Consider the following 16,733-nt stretch of genomic DNA (forward strand, 5'->3'; position numbering starts at 1 on the left):
TTATGCTAAGTGAAAGAAGCCAGTCATAAAAGACCATATACTCTTTGATTCTATTTCTATGAAATGTCCAGAATAGGCAAATCTAGAGAAATATAAAGTAGACTAGTGGTAGCCAGTGGCTGAGGAAAGAAGGGCCTAGGGAATGACTACTAATGGGTATGGGGTTTCTTTTTTGGGGTGATGAAAATATTCTAAAATTAGTAGTGATCATTACACAACCTTATAACTATACCAACAAACACTGAATTTTATACTTTTAAATGAGTGGCTTGTATGGTCTTCAAAATATATCTCAATAAAGCTGTTCTTAAAAAAAAGAACAAAAGTATCTGAAATGCTGTAAAAAAAATTCCATCTGGTCAAAGATGCTACATTCTAGGAAGGTCCATAACAAGAGGTAAGTGGCTTAGTTTTACATTTCAGATTCTGTATATTATTCTCCATCCAACATGCTTACCCCTTGAAACAGAAACTCCCCCACCTCCTGGACTTTTTTTCTCATCTAACTTGGAACCTTACTTCAGCTTTCTCTGGATTCCATTCCCACTACCCTCAACCCTACTTCCCGCCCCTATCCTCTTTCACCTGCATTACAGTAACAATTCTCCCCCATTTTCCACATTGATCTTTCTTAAAATTTACTTTCCTACTTAAAATCCTTCCACGATTCCCAATATTTAAGACACTTCTAAAGCACTGAGGTAATATAAGATATAAATGAACATTCATATTCAAGGGCAGTACACAGATCCAAGAGGTCATGTGGTCCTTAAAATTAAAGGTGCTTGCAAATATGCAATCAAAGCAATCTCCAAACTGTGTGTCCCTGCCCGGAGTGGCAGTGGCTGCATGTCAACATTCACCAGTGATCTCATGGGCTTATCTTTGTACCTGCCAACTTGAGCTATTCAAGAATAAGGATTAATTTAATAACCTATTCATTAAGTCAAGACCTAAGTTACTTTAGATAAAGAACTGAGCTAACACAGATATTTCAGGAAGACATATCTCAAAATTCCAATGCTTTTTATGTACCTACATTCAGTGATGTGTAGAAACAGGGCAAGAGTGCCAAATTGGAAGAAGCTGTAAGTTAAAGTAGCTTATAAAACAAGGAATCATTGTATTCTTATTTAGGGAGTGCAATATAATGAAAAACTTGGCTCCCTTTGGCTAAGGCTTCCACTAATGGAATCAGGAGGAGACAGACAAGTCAAATTAAAGCACAGCAGATTGTTGATCTTGGGTTTGAACTTAGACCAGGATATGCTTAACATTTAAGTCTGTGGACAATTACGGTTGATGATAACATGGTATTAATGATAGCATTACCTTATAGGTTTTATTCTATTACATAGCTAAACAGGGTACCTTTCATCTGGTCGACCTTAGGATGTGTACTCTTGTCAAAAAGGAGACTGGGTAAAAGAGGGCAAACGCTGGAATGCAAAATCATACCTGCTACTCCAAAACCTTTTTGTCCTATCCTGATGAGTGTCACGTAGGGACAGACAAGTGGATCAGCTGAGGCAGTGTGCAAAGATAAACCGTGACCAGGTCCTGGTCGTCTGTGAGTTGTCCAATAAGCCCCGAGCTGTCCTGCAGGCTACTTCCTGGGAAAGGCTCTCCTTGGACCTTTGGTGATGGGTTTGCTGTGCATGGGGGTGGGAAAAGCTGAAAGACCCTTTTAAAGAAGTGTCATCAAATTGATGATTTAATTTGAGGTATATGTGCTTGGCATAATATCAAAAAAGGAATGGGGGGAAGCAGATGTGGCTCAAGCAACTGTACTCCCATCTACCATATGGGATGTCCAGGGTTCAATTGTTGGGGCCTCCTGGTGAAGGCAAGCTGGCCTGCACAGAGAGCTGGCCCACGTGGAGAGGTGGCCCGCAGGAGTGCTGGCATAGCAATATGACCCAACAAAAAGAAACATAGAGGAGAGACAAGAAGAGATGTAGCAGACCAGGGAGACAAGGTGTGTAAGAGATTGAGCACCTCTCTCCCATTCAGGAAGATCCCAGGATCAGTTCCCGGTGTTGCCTAAGAAGAAGACAAGCAGACACAGAGGAACAAATAGTGAATGGACACAGAGAGCAGACAATGGGGGTGGGGGAAATAAATAAATATATCTTTTAAAAAAAAGGAATAGGGAGCAGATGTGGCTCAGTGAGCACCTGCTTCCCATGTACTAAAAGGTCTGGGGTTCAAGCCCCAAGTACATCCTGAAAAAAAAAAAAAAAGAATGATATAATAACATACACACACAATACTGGGGCAGGTGGGGAGCATGGTATTTTCTGTGAGTCAAGATTTTTCCACCTGCCCCTGTGTGGAAAGCACTGCAGAGGCAGCAAATCCTGGTGGTTATGTACAAGGATTCTTTTTCTTTTCTTTTTTTTTTTAATGTACAAGGATTCTAAAGCCTGACTCCACACTTAACAACTATGTGACTTCAGGTAAGCTATTTAACCTCTCTGTACCTCGGTTTCCTCATCTACGGAGGGATGATAGTAGTACATATGTCCTTGGGGCGCTTAAGAGGAATGAAGAAGTTAATATGTATAAATGCATATAGCAAGCATTATAACACTAATTGTTAAATGACTAAGCCTAAAGTAGCGACAAGACCAGAGGAAATACAGTGTGATAGTTAAGTCGTACATAATGATGAAAAATGGGCTGCCAGTTTGGCTCTCAACTCCTTAGTAGCTAGAACAAAAACAATTTTCCAAATGCAGAGAGAGAGGGTGTGCCTCCAGATTTCTATTTGTTTGGAACCATGCATATTTTTCCCCAGGAGAAAAAAAGCTTTCCTTGACATTTAACTTTAAAATGTTCTTGATACAATCTGTACATAGGAGGCCATGGGCATTTGTGCAGACCAGATAGACCACTGCGTTCCTCAATGAATTCCAAAGCATAACTCAAGAACTTCTCCAGTAGGAATCCAAGGCATTGTGATACAAATATGCAGCTCTGATGGTCTGGCTTATTTCTGGGACACAACTGTACCAGAAATCTTCAGGCCATCCTTTACTTCCATTTCTTTCATCCATGCTTGTGATACCAGCTGAGGAGGCCACAATGCCAGATGTGTGGAAAAAATTCTCTGACATCAGGAGACATCCAAAATACAGCCACATGAAAACACTAAGCAACCTGCTGCTATGAAGAGTGGCTTTCCCCTGAAGCATCTGTTTTTAAGTTTAATGGACTTGAGAGCTATCGTCTGGCCAAAGAACAGCCATAATCATCTCAGGGGATTAAACAACTTGGAAGAAGATTGCTATTTGTCATAGTCTTCCCAGGATCTACCTAACAGTTAAAGTTGGAGATTTCCCAAATTACAAAAGCTTTTGTGGTGAAGGTTCATTTTATTCTAAGTTAGAAAACAGATGAATATTTTAAAAAGACTAGTAATTAGAAAGCAAACCTTAGCAAGAAAAAGAACTATGTCCTTCTGATATTCCCACACTGTACATGGAAGACATAATGCAGATGAACTTCCATGGCTATTCCACAAATTCTGTAAATAAGCTGATGTCCTAGTGATTTATCATACTTTTTCATTCTATCAAGCAAAATACACTGTTCTTAAAATGAATTATTTAACAATTTTTATTCGGATGGGACAGTGTTAATCTTCAATTTGATTAATCAACTGTAGCAACATATTTTCATTTTAATACTTCCATGGTGTTGATAAAGTCTCCAAAAGAGAGCAGAAATAGGTGAATTCCCCTCAGATCACAGGCACTAGATGTAGCATTCTGCAAGGGGAATGGCAAGAGACGGCATTTATAACGGACTCCGACACATCCTTTGGGAAGCCTTTCCTGACTGCTCTATGCAGAATTCAGCAACCCCTTCACTTGCTTTGACATGACTCTACACTACTTCCCTATCATAACAGTTCACTACTTGTAATTATTTAGCAATGATTTGTAAAGATTTGTCTGTTTTCTGTCTGACTACAAGCTCCATGAGGGAAAGGACAATGTCTGTCAGGTTTTCTGCTGTCCTCCAGGCACAAAGCCTGGCACACAGTAGACAGTTATAAATACTTTTTTCATGGACTAGCTCCCCTTTTATAAGACAGCCAACTGTCTTCCTAAAGAGTTACATGCAAATGCAAATAAAATAAGGAGTCACTGAAGTAATCCTACAAAGGAAGAAAAAAGGAAAGGTAATTTTTATTTTAGGAAACAGTAACCCACAAGTTTAATGCCTTAGTATTTCCTGAGAGCAGTGTCCACAGATGAACAAATGGCAGGCATGAAAGTGGGAGGGATAAAGAGGAAGGGAGGAACTGAACACACTGTCACATAGACCTGGACTTGTTCCTTTGGCCTCCATAAGCCTTTACTTTGACTGGTGAAACACAGCAACATTTTGGGTCTCCTTCTCACCCCCCCAAAAAAAGAAGGGAGGAAAGGAAGAATGTCCTGCTAATTTAGCTGGGTGCTTTAAAAGTACAACCCTTTTATTATAAGATCTCAAATAGTGTTTCTAAATATAGACTTATAAATTTAAAATATCTTGAAAGGTCACTATGTACCTCCCTCTGCTTAATACAAATTGCATTCAAAACATCCCAGAAATAGGAATGTTTTCTTTTAAAGCCCAGTGAGAATGGTTGAACAACAGAATAAAAAGTCCTGTGTCATCTGTAATACCAGCAACTTTTCTAAATTAAATAATCACTTTAAATTTATCATGTACCAATAAAATATCAAACATTTTAATTGAAATAAAGATAGCTAACCATGTTTTAAAAAAAAAAAAAAAGGTTCTGTGTCTTGCAACCTTTGCTTGCTGCAATTTTTCTGTTAGGTCTCCCATGGTCCAGACAATTGCCCATCTAATTCTTTCCTTCAGGATACAAAGCTGTTATTGTTAGGTTTGAACTCCTAAACTACTCAAAGTAAAAGTCAGAAGAAATGACAAGGAGTCCACATAGCATCACAACAGTGAAAATTAATTTTTAAAAGAAATATCTTCAGATCTTTGCAAAAAAAAAAAAAGAAAAGAAAAATATTAATTCTTTAAAATTGAAGGTAAGGCTACTACAAAGTCTACAAAGAAGGGAAAATCTTAGGCATGAATTGATGTATTTGTTCCTAAACAAATCCTACCAAGTCATGTGCAGAATCTACTAAAATAAATAATATGTCATAATCAATTGGTATTTATTTCAGGAATGTAAAGATGGTTCAATATTAAAATATCATACATCAAAAGGGTAAAGGCGAAATTTTTCAATAGGTTAAAAAAAAAGTCAGCATCTTTTTCTATTTAAATGGCCATAAAAATTTGTGACCTAATTTTTTCTTTTTAAAATTACCACATAGTAAAATTAGCTTTTTTGATGTATAGTTCTACGAATTTCTATGAAAGAATGTAGAGATTCATGTAGCTACCACCACCATCAGAATAAAGAACAGTTCCATTGTCCTAAAAATCCCTCTGTGCTACACCTTTATAATCATACTATCCTACTCCTAAATCCTGTCAGTGACTGATCTTTTCCCCATCACTAGTTGTTTTTGTTTTTTTGAGACTGTCAGTCATGTGGAACCATAATGTGTAGCCTTGAGACTAGCTTCTTTTATAGCATATGCCTTTGAACTTTATCAAAGTAGTTGTGTGTACCAAGAGTTTATTTCTTTTTATTGCTTAACAGTATTCACTTGTATGAATATACCCAGTTTATTGCTGTATCAACCCACTGAAGAATACTGGGTGATTTCTGGTTTTGGACAATTATGAATAGACTATAAACATCCATGTACAGGTTTTTGTGTGAATGTAGGTTTTCATTTCTCTAGAATGAATACTCAGGAGCTGAGTCACACAGTAGATGTATGTTTAGCACTGTGAGAAACAACCAAACTGGATGGATTCCTTTGGTTCCTTCCAGCAATAGATGAGCACTCTAGTCGCTCCCCATTCTCATCAGCACTTGGTATTAGGGGCCTTTTTAACTTTAGCCATTTTAATAGATGAGCAGTGTCAGCTGATTGTAGTTTTGTTGTTTTCTTTTATCTCCCCTCCCCCTTGCAGCTTTCTGTGTGCTGTCTGCTCTCTGTGTCCATTCACTGTACGTTCTTCTGTGTCTGTATTTATTTATTTCCCCTCCCCGCTTGTGGCTTGCTTGCTGTCTGCTCTCTGTGTCCATTCCCTGCTGGCTCTTCTGCGTTCTCGCTTGACTCCCTTCTTTTTGTTGCCTCAACTTACTGAGTTGGCATGGGCGAGCCTACCTGCCTTCACAAGGAGGCCCTGGGACATGAACCAAGGGCCTCCCATATGGTAGACAATCATCTGATTGAGCCACAGCTGCTTCCCTGATGGTGGTTTTAATTTGCAGTTCTCTAATGGCTAATGATGTTGAATATCTTCTCATGTGCTTACCAAGTCTTTTTATAAGATGCTGTTTTTTTCCCTTTATGTTATTTTTTTAAAAGACATACATATATACATATATATAGTCTGAATACAAGGCCTTTGTTGGGCATGTGATATGCAATAATTTAATTTTTATTACTTTGAATTCTCTCAAGCCAAATGTCAATATTGCCACATTCACGTATGAAAGAGAAACTTGGTAAGATGTCTCATCACTAATTAATCACTGCATAACCCAAAGCATGCAAAAAATATTAGACAAGGGAAATAAAATAGGTAAATATTTGAAAGAACGATCCATTTATGGATAAAATGAAAAAGCTTAGCAATAATCTTAAAAGTTATTTAGGTTCACTAGGGTGACTAGTTACAAGAAAATATACAAGAAACAAAAACCCACTTTCTTATAAATCCACAATAACCCATTAAAATATGATAGTTTTTCCCATTTTATTTATTTTTCCCCTCCCCATCCCCACCCTGTTGTTTTTGCTATCTGTATCCATTTGCTGTACGATCTTCCGTATCTATTTCTCTTTTTGTCTTCTCCTCTTGTCTTTCTCCTCCAGGATTCACCAGGATTCGATCCTGGGGGCCTCTGATATGTAGAGGGGTTCCCTGCCAACTGCACCACCTCAGTTCCTGGTCTCTGCTGCACTTCCCCTTGGTCTCTCTTTCTGTTGAGTCATAATCTTGCTGCGTGACTCACTTGCATGGGCACTGGCTCACCATGCGGGCACTTGGCTCGCCATGTGGGCACTTGTGGGGGCACTCAGCTTGCTGCGTGGGCACTCGGCTCACTGCACAGGCACTCAACTCACCATGTGGGCACTGGTTCACCATGCAGGCATGATTTCTCTTCTTTTTTTCCACCAGGAGGCCCCAGGGATAGAACCTGGGTCCTCCCATATGTTAGGCAGAGGCCCTATCACTTGAGCCACATCTGCTTCCAAGTTTTCCCCATTTTAATAGACTTTCCCCAAGTTCTAAAATACTAAGGATTAACTTGACAAGAAATGAGTAAAAACTATAAAGAACAGTATAAGCTTCTATCATATGACTTTGATATATATATGTAACTGTGATACATAAAACTAGAATAGATGGTAAGGATTCTTGAATAGGAAGTTTTATTGTAAAGATGAAAATTTTCTCCAAATTAATTTATAAATTTTGTTGCAATTCCAACTAAAATACCAACAGGATTTAGAATTCCTTTGACATCTTCTAAAAATCCATCTGGAAAAAAATGAGACTAGCTCTTTTTTTAAAAGATGAAATAATAAATGACATTTTTCCTCCTCAATATTAAGCATATTATAAACGAGAAATAATAAAAACAATGTGGGAGTGTTAGAAGAGTATCCAAACAGATCAATGAACAGCTAAATAATCCAAAAAAAGAATAAAGTTTCAAAAGGTGGTAAATACTGTGCGAATGGCAGTATATTTATAGCATATGATTAGGGATCTAGTATATAACAGCATATAAGGGAATGGGTTATAGAACAGCTTGTGCTACATACACCCTGGCTGTAGAACTGTAGCAAACCTTCTGAAGCTATAGAAATGCAATAATAGCACCTATCCTTATAGGATTGATGAGAAGATGAGATTCATGTAAAGCTCTAAACTGGGACACAGCAAGACCAAAATAAATGCTGTTAATAATAATAGCAGCTGTTTCAAACTAGTAGATATAAGGAATGTTGACAACTGGCTAACCTTTGGAAAAATAAAGCTAGAGACTTCAGACCACACACCAAATTAAATTTCAGTTGATGATATATTTAAGTGTTAAAAAAAGAAAAAGAAAAACCATAAGATCTTATATATTCCTGGTGCACAGAATAATTTAGTAAGCCAGAAGCCAAGGGCAGAAAATGTAAAGAAAGACTTTGAAACTGAGTGATATTTTCAGTAAAGGATTTATGTCATACAAGGTACACCTCAAATTGGGGAACCTTGCCTTATGACCTATGGTTACTTTTTTTTTTTTAGCACATTAAGAACTTAGCAGACATGTGCACAAATAAAAGCAAACATACCAATTTTTTAAAGACCAAAGAATATGATCAGCTAAATTATAAGACACATCCCCATAAATGTGTTTAACCTTACTGGTAGGCAAAGAAACACAAATCAGAAAGAGAGATGACATTTTTTCACATATTAAATAGGCTTAAAAAAAAGGGCTCTCATAAACCTGTTAGTAGAAACATAAAATTAAGTTGCTCTATAGGGCTATTATAAAACATATTTTTACAAACCTTCTACCCTTACTTCTAAGAATGTGAACAAAGATTTAGCTCTGAGGATATTAATGATGATATTGTTAATACAGTTTAATATTGGAAACTACCTTATATGTCCAACAATAGAGGATCCTTAAATTAATTGTGGTGGATCAATTCAATGGAATACTTTACTATGTTTAGTGGATTATAACAAGAGAAGAAGTTCATGATATACTGATACACAATTATACTGCATGTGACCCTATTTATTCTATATTTTTTATATTTTTTAAGGTACTTATGTAAACAAATATGTGACTGGAGAGAATGCAAAATGTTAACAGTGGTTATCCCTAGGTAATAGATTTATAGGTAACAAATTTACTTTTGTTTATCCAGGTTTAAAATTTTCTAAAATAAACACAGGTTATGTTTATTTTTAAGGTTACTTTAAAAAGGTTCAAAAAAAAAAAAAGAGATGAGACTAAAACTCCAGAGACAAATCATCTACCATATTAACAGCCTCTAAATAAGTTTATTATGACAAGTACATAGTCTGTTTTATATCATTATGTACTAAAAATAAAAATAGTAAACCTCTTTTTTTTGGTCACCTGTGTGTGGGGTAAGCTAATAAAAATATTCAGTCCTGGAAACTTGAAGTTTTCTTTTTAGCAAAACGCCATTTGTGGTGACGCACCACCAAGTCGCAAGGTCTCCCCAGTTAAATATAGTATAATTATATAGTTTATAAAATTAGAGTAAAATGTACATAGTTACTATGATTACTACTCTTACTCAAATGAAATGCTCTTTGAAATTAAAAATAAAACCAAAAATATAAATTAAACTAGAAATGGATAAATCTGAATTAAGAGGCATATTTGGGGGGCTACCGGACAGAAGCACAGATACAAATGGAAAGGCAGCTGGCACAGAGTCCTCATCAGGGAGAGAGGAAATTTTTGGGGAAGGAGAGTAACTTGTCAGGAGAAATGTGCCTATTACAAGAATCCTGTAATACATACGCCTGAGTAGGATAACAGAACGAGCAGAATAGCCACACCTGGGTAGTAATTTCACCAGCAACACACTTGTGCTGTCCAGCTCTTCCTCAGTGGTCTCCCCTGGATCCCCAGCCACTCAGTTCTGTAGGTTCTATAATCCATTTCCTCTCTCCTAATCTGTTGTCCTTGCTCTTGAGATTTCTAAAAGGTTGTTTACTCTCTAGATCCCTCAATAAATATAAGTATTCTGTTTCTCTTGTGAGAAACAAAGTCATTTTTAAAAATGAATTTATACTTACCTTAGTTCTTCTATAGTGTTACTTCATTTACCTAATGTGCCCTTGCCCATCTCTTAGATTTCCACCTAGCAAGTTTCCAACATTCCTTGCAAGCAATCTCAAAACAAATACATATTAGTATATTTACAGATATTTACTTAAGCCCCTATCTTACAAAGCAAAGTTTTTCAAAGTCGTCTTTGAAAGGTGATGCCTGGAAACAAAATGGGAATCAAAGAGATCAGGTTTAACTTTACTCTCAGGATCCCAAAGAGTTATTTGGTGCCCAAATGAAAGATAAAAAGCACCAGGAGTAACTAACTGGAAAAAGGGAAGACGAAAGAAGGAAGCGAAATGAGGAGAGGCACCCTAGTCTTTGCAATGGAATCTTGAGCAAGATGAAGGAAGATGAAGCAAAGCATTCAGAGGCCTAGAATTATGGTGGCGGTGGTGGGGCGGGGGTGTGGGAGGGGCGTTGTGACCACGACTAGGCTGTAAAGCAGATGTCCTGCTCCTAGGCTGTGCCACAAAATGGGATGCTGATACCAGACAAGTAACTAAGCCAGTCATGTGCTTTCGAAGCAGGTTAGTATAGGGAAAGGGAAGACTTGGATCAAGCTGAAGACCAGGCAGAAAACATGGCTGGCAGACCACATGGCTATGAGACCCCCTACGGAAACCTCCTGAGGGTAGGGCTGCCAGAAGATCCCAGGAGACCCTGGCTATGAGGTCCCATTTGGAACTCTTTCTGGGGTTAAGAAGTCCCGGATAACCCCAAACAGCCCTCCTCATCGGGCCCTTGAGAGTTAACAGGTGGGGGCAGCAAGGCAGCCAACCAGAACAGCAAACAGCTGGGGCCCCTCCCAACACTATGAAGGGGGAGGAGAAAAGGTCTTAGAAGGCCTAACCTGGGGCCCCCACATACACGTCTCATTCTGCAGCATGCCTGCAGTCCATGTCTAGGGCTGTGTACTCTTTTCTTGTTTCTTAATAAACTCTTTGACACTATGGGGTGTCCTTACATTCTTTTATGTGACGTAAACCAAGAACCTAGAAGCCCAGAACTCAGAACTTTCTGCCAACACTTTTACCTTAGGCTTTCCTTTAAGCGTCTACTAAAATGTTAATTGTGAAACAATTTTAGGGTTGGACACATACTCACCCTTTTTGAATGGACACTTTACAGCTACAATTGAGATATGCACACGAACCCTGGTTAACTACCCTGAATGTTTTCCAGAAAGAGTGTGCCATTGCATAATGAATTTACCCTTCAGTCCTACACCAAAGAATGTAGGCTTTTTGAGCTTTATCCCCTGGAAGCACCCTTAAGGATGGAAGTTAACCCTAAGGATGCTGGTTCTCCCAGCCCTGCCTCCAGTTTTCCCTTGCCAACCAACCTCCTCTCATTCCTGTCAACAACATCCATAGCAATTCACAGCTGACACCACATTACTTCTGTTTCCAAACACAATATTAAGAAACCATTAGTAACACTTCTTGTGGTTTATAAACAAATATTTAATAAAAAAGTTAGCTCAGAAAGCAGTATTTGTTAAATTCTGGTTGTTCGAAAAATCAATCCAAATTGTCTTTAGAATAAAATCAAATTTTATTTAAATGAATAAATACGTTTTTGAGAGCAAATGATTCAAAAGAAGCATTTTCTTCTTTTAAGTTTCATGTTGAAGGGAATCAAAGTTCTTAGAGTTCAAAAATAGCTAATTCTATTTAAAAGGGGTGAGGATGTGTCTAGCTACATACTCTATGGATTGTTCTACAGATAACAGTTTAGTAGAAGCAAGGGTCAAGTACATTATTTGAAAAGTCCAGTCTCATGTACTTTAGTGACCATAGTAGAGCATGACCAAGATCTCAACTGCCCATGCAAATGGGGCAAAGAACAAATGAAATTTATAGACTAACATCTCATATTGCCTTTATTTTCTCTTGTCTTCTAAACCATTTGGAAAGAACTTGGGTAAATTACATCCCCCTGGATGTAATTTCATCATTTGCTTGCTCCTTGTTCACCTTCTAAATGCAATTTACTTGTCAAGAAGGAAAACAAAACAAAACAAGATTAAAGGGAACAAAAAGCTTAGATTATTCTACTGGATAAGAGAGTCTTGAAAACAAATTAAGATCTACAATTGACTGGTGTCTAATGAAGCAACAACAGAAGCAAGCAATCACCACAAAATTCAGAACTCTACTTGATAAACTGTGCCTACATCCAAAATTCACTGAGGCACAATGGCAACGATATCAAAAGACAGTCCATTAAGACTGGTACACCATACTTGTTTTCATGACTGTTTGCCAAATATTTAGAACTTGGTCTAAGTGTCTCTCTCACACATATACACACACAGATAGATATAGAAAAGAAATACAGATTATAGCTTCCTTCAACTATTTCAAATATATACATGTATATATAGTCTTCTTAACCTCAAATATGTGAATTATTCTTGATAAATGCATGTGCTTGAGATATGTGTAATCTGTTAGCACCCTGACCTACGAGAAGAATCACAGTGATAAAAGAACAGTTATATGCCCTCCTGTGGTAGCTTGAATTACATATCCCAGAAAAAACATGGCCTTTATCTTAATCTATTCCTGTGGGTTTGAATCCCCATAAAGAAAGCCTTTTGAAGACATTATTTATAGGATGCTTTATTTAAGATGTGGCCCAACTGACTGAGACAAGCCTTTATCCTATTGCTGAAGGTTTTATGAAGAGAAAGCTATATGGAGAAGGCAAAAGTCAATTAAACCTGGAAGAGAAAGGAGAGGACACTGCCACGTGACTGAAAAGTGAAGGAACCCAAAGGACGGCCTGACAATATTGACCCCAGGAGGAAGCACGCCTTCTAGCCAATAAGTCCTGTTGTTAAGTCAAACCACTGTGTTTTATTTGTACAGTTGCCTGGAAACGAAGACACACACACACACCCCTTAAAAGGGTTACTAGTAGTCCATGTCTTATAGTTTACTTTTTTTCTCAATTCTCATAAAATTATCTTTGTAGACAAATGCTGTGCTATCTCTGAACCACAGAATTTATTAGTCAAGATTTTTCCTTTTAACCCTACCTGCAGTAAGTACCCTTGTCATGAACTTCAACACCATGTTCCACAAAAGTATTGGAAAAGTCTGCCAAATTATTCTTCCTAAAATGGAAACTTTGTGCACATCCCAATCTTCAAGCTAGAGAATAAAACCTGAACATCCTGACAATCACTATCTTCCTAAATATGGCCCTTACCAGGTATGTCCTAGAAATGTCACCAAATTGGATTTAAGGAGACTGATTATCCCCGTCTTCCTAGTAATCTAATTCCAAATCCAATTCTAACACTTTTATTTCACCCTTCCCATTTTCATGGTAGATAACAATGCCAATAAAAGTCCCTCACTGCCCCAAAATGAGCCCAGGCAAAGCATACATTCTCAACTAGGGTAAAAACTGATTCTTAGAGGGTGAAAAAAATCTTAGCTGTTAGAATGGTTTGTGATCTTGTGGACCACTGACCATGAGGTGCAGCGGTGCTCAGAAATGTATTCACCAAATGCAATGAATGTCTCATAATGATGGAGGAGGTTGTTGTTATGGGGGGAGGAGTGGGGGGAGGGGGGTGGGGAGTATATGGGGACCTCATATTTTTTAATGTAACATTAAAAAAATAAAGACCGTAAAAAGGTATTTAAAACTTCATGGAAAAAGAGGAGAAACTCGAAGGAAGAAGGTCTCAAAGCTCCTAAAGAGGGTGATAATGGAGAAAAAAAAGAAAAAGGATTGAGACACACTGTGACAGAGGAACGCAGGGATGGCTTCATATTTAATAGTAATTATCTAAATTACTTTCAACAAATTACTTAACTTGAGTGTCAATTTCATACACCACCAGCTTCCCAGGATTTTCTGTTTAGATTTACAATTATGAAAGGCCAGCACCTTCTCACGGTTCCTTCCTCAAAGGTGTCCTTCCCTGATCCCTATCTAAAGCAGGTGTCCTCTCTTTACTCCTTCTCTGCACAGAATTTCTCAACTGGTCTTCCACACGAGGTGGTAGGTTCCATGGAGGTAGGGGTCACGTCTATTTTGTTCATAAGAGCACACCCAGCCTGGCACAAAACAGGTACTCAGTTCTTGCCAAGTCTTTTCTGACTGATTCTCCCACAGAATAAAGGATATCAGGACTCTTCTAGAGAGTAACTGCAGATAGTCTCCAACATTAGCAATTCACTAACTCTTCTTTTAAACCACTTCAAGCCTCCCCTTGGCCCAGAGCATAACCTGTCAGAAATTTTCCCAAGGACCTTTATCAAATTATTAAAATTTCAATATTCTTCAGGATTTGTACAATGGTAAACTTGATATTAAGGAGACTGGGCTAGGGAAGGAATGTGCATTTTTTAAAATGCACTTTTTACCTCCAAAGGTGTCCCAAGATTTTAAAAGACCTTTCCTTTCCTATTCCAGTGGCTGTTGTTCTGCCATCATGTATACTGACAATTGAACTGTTAACAGATGAGGCAAAGGAACAGTCTGGGCTGTAAACCCCCAACACATCTCCTAATGGAAAAAATCTAATGTGAATAAGAGATGAACATGCATACAGGGGTGGGGAAAAGAAATCTTAAGAGATATGGAGGGAAGGAGATTTGGCCCAATGGCTAAGGCGTCCACCTACCGCATGGGAGGTCCAAGGTTCAAACCCAGGGCCTCCTGACCCATGTGATGAGCTGGCCCACAGGCAGTGCTGATGCGCACAAGGAGTGCTTTGCCACGTAGGGGTGTTCCCCGTGTAGGGGAGCCCCACACACAAGGAGTGTGCCCTGTAAGGAGAGCCGCCCAGTGCAAAAAAATTGCAGCCTGCCTAGGAGTGGCACCGCACACACGGAGAGCTGATGCAGCAAGATGACGGAACAACAACAACAAAAAAAACGAGACACAGATTCTGGTGCCGCTGACAAGAATACAAGCGGACACAGAACACCCAGCAAATGGACACAGAGAGCAGACAACTGGGGGGAGGGGGCAGGGGGGGAAGGGGAGAGAAATAAAATAAAAAATAAATAAACCTTTAAAAAAAAAAAGAGAGATATGGAAAGTCATTTTAAATCAGTACAGCTATGTCTTTACAATATTGGTCCTTGAAATAGGTCCTGCCCGTGTAGGAGGAGCCAGGTCAGGCATAATTACAGGGAAAGCAATCATAGCAAAAATATAACATAAGAAATCAAGGTCCTCAAGAAAAGAAATACTTTGGACTTCCTTACAATGTATCTTTCCATAATAGTACGAAGGAATTTGGCAGGATTCTCTATCATAATAAGTTTATTTGGAAAAGGCAAAAGAAAAAATATATATATACACATATGTGTATATATATTTATGTATATGAAAACAAAAATATATAAACTATTTCATTTCTTCAGTTTTCTATTAAATATGCCATAAAATTAGGGTGACCATATAATTTAACATCCAAATCAGGTCAGTTTTGAGAATGAAAGAGCCTCATTATTTAAGAATTACACCAGGAAAACAGTCAGACTGTCCTTGGCAACTTAGGACATATTATCATCCTACCTATAATAAAGTCCATGGAAAACTGCAAGATTTCATGAAACAAGAGCCCAATGGAATGATATTATATCCATTTTAGTAAAGTTACTTTCAAAAAATGGTTTCAAGAAATGCATTTTAAAAGAGGTAGGCCACATGGGAACAACACCGTATTAAACAAAGAGTGTAAGTTAAAGAACGGTCACCCATTAAAAAGGGGACTTTATCTCTAATATGACTAGAATCTTAAATTAGTATTTTAGAAAGCCAATCCCTTCTAAAGGCACAGGCAAATATTACATACAGATATTGCTGTACCACAGCCTGTAGTACCTTTTAGTTATTTTTGTTACTAGGAAACATTTGCGCAAAAACAAGATTTATTTCCTCTTCTTGCTTCTATCCTTCCACCGACAGGAATAACCCTCCATTAGCCATATACTTCATATCTCCACAGCAACTAGTGTAATTGCGGTGTCGCAACAGGAGGGTAATTAAGTGGAAAACAAAGCTATAGAAGTAGTGTAGAAGAAAAAAAAAATCATTTCCACACAGCCTTGGTGGGAGAATAAGAAAGGGAAAACTTGTTTAAAAGAACCCTTTGGAGTTGCTAGTCAGTTGCTGCTTGGCCAGGGAAGCCCAAACTTCCCAGGGCTTTAAGACCCTCAAATAAGCAATGTTTCTGAAAGGGTTCACTGTATGAAATAGTGGCAGAGACTCTGTGGACAAAACTCAAGGGGTAGGAAAGAGGAAGGTTTCTGAAACAGATGGGAAGTGACTTCGACAGGTTTTCAACTATGGTCTCCCTAAAAGGATATAGGTTTTAAGGAAACTTCCAAAAGAAGACTCAAGCTAAGCAAGCCTTAAGAATCAACCACTGGCAATTGGCTTGAAGGAGGAGAAGTGCTATAATGCTGGAAAAAAGGCATCTTTAGTCTAAGCAAGACAATCGCTACCGTAGGCAGAGGGTTTGGGAAGGGGGTGGCAGATTGGCAATCAGGAAACTCAGGCTCTTTATTTGCTCTGCCTGACAGACACAGTGGTAGGTATACAAGCAAAAGAGCAGTATTCCAGAATACTCGGTTCATTAATTCAGCAAACGTGTACTGAGAGGCTGCACCATGCTAAGAAATACAAAAAATATATAAACCCTGCTCAAGGAGCTAGCAGCCTGGAAGGAACGGAACATCAATAGAAATCATATGACCATACGATAGTCCAG

General features: G+C 38.2%; 1 protein-coding gene across 4 annotated transcripts in view; it reads right to left on the reverse strand.

Annotated features, from left to right (window-relative positions):
* Window positions 1-16,733, reverse strand: part of SGMS2 (sphingomyelin synthase 2) — an 89,681-nt gene that overhangs the window by 57,644 nt on the left and 15,304 nt on the right. The gene's annotated exons all lie outside the window — the stretch shown is intronic.

The sequence above is a fragment of the Dasypus novemcinctus genome, chromosome 1 (assembly GCF_030445035.2).
Source record: "Dasypus novemcinctus isolate mDasNov1 chromosome 1, mDasNov1.1.hap2, whole genome shotgun sequence".
Lineage (NCBI taxonomy): Eukaryota > Metazoa > Chordata > Mammalia > Cingulata > Dasypodidae > Dasypus > Dasypus novemcinctus.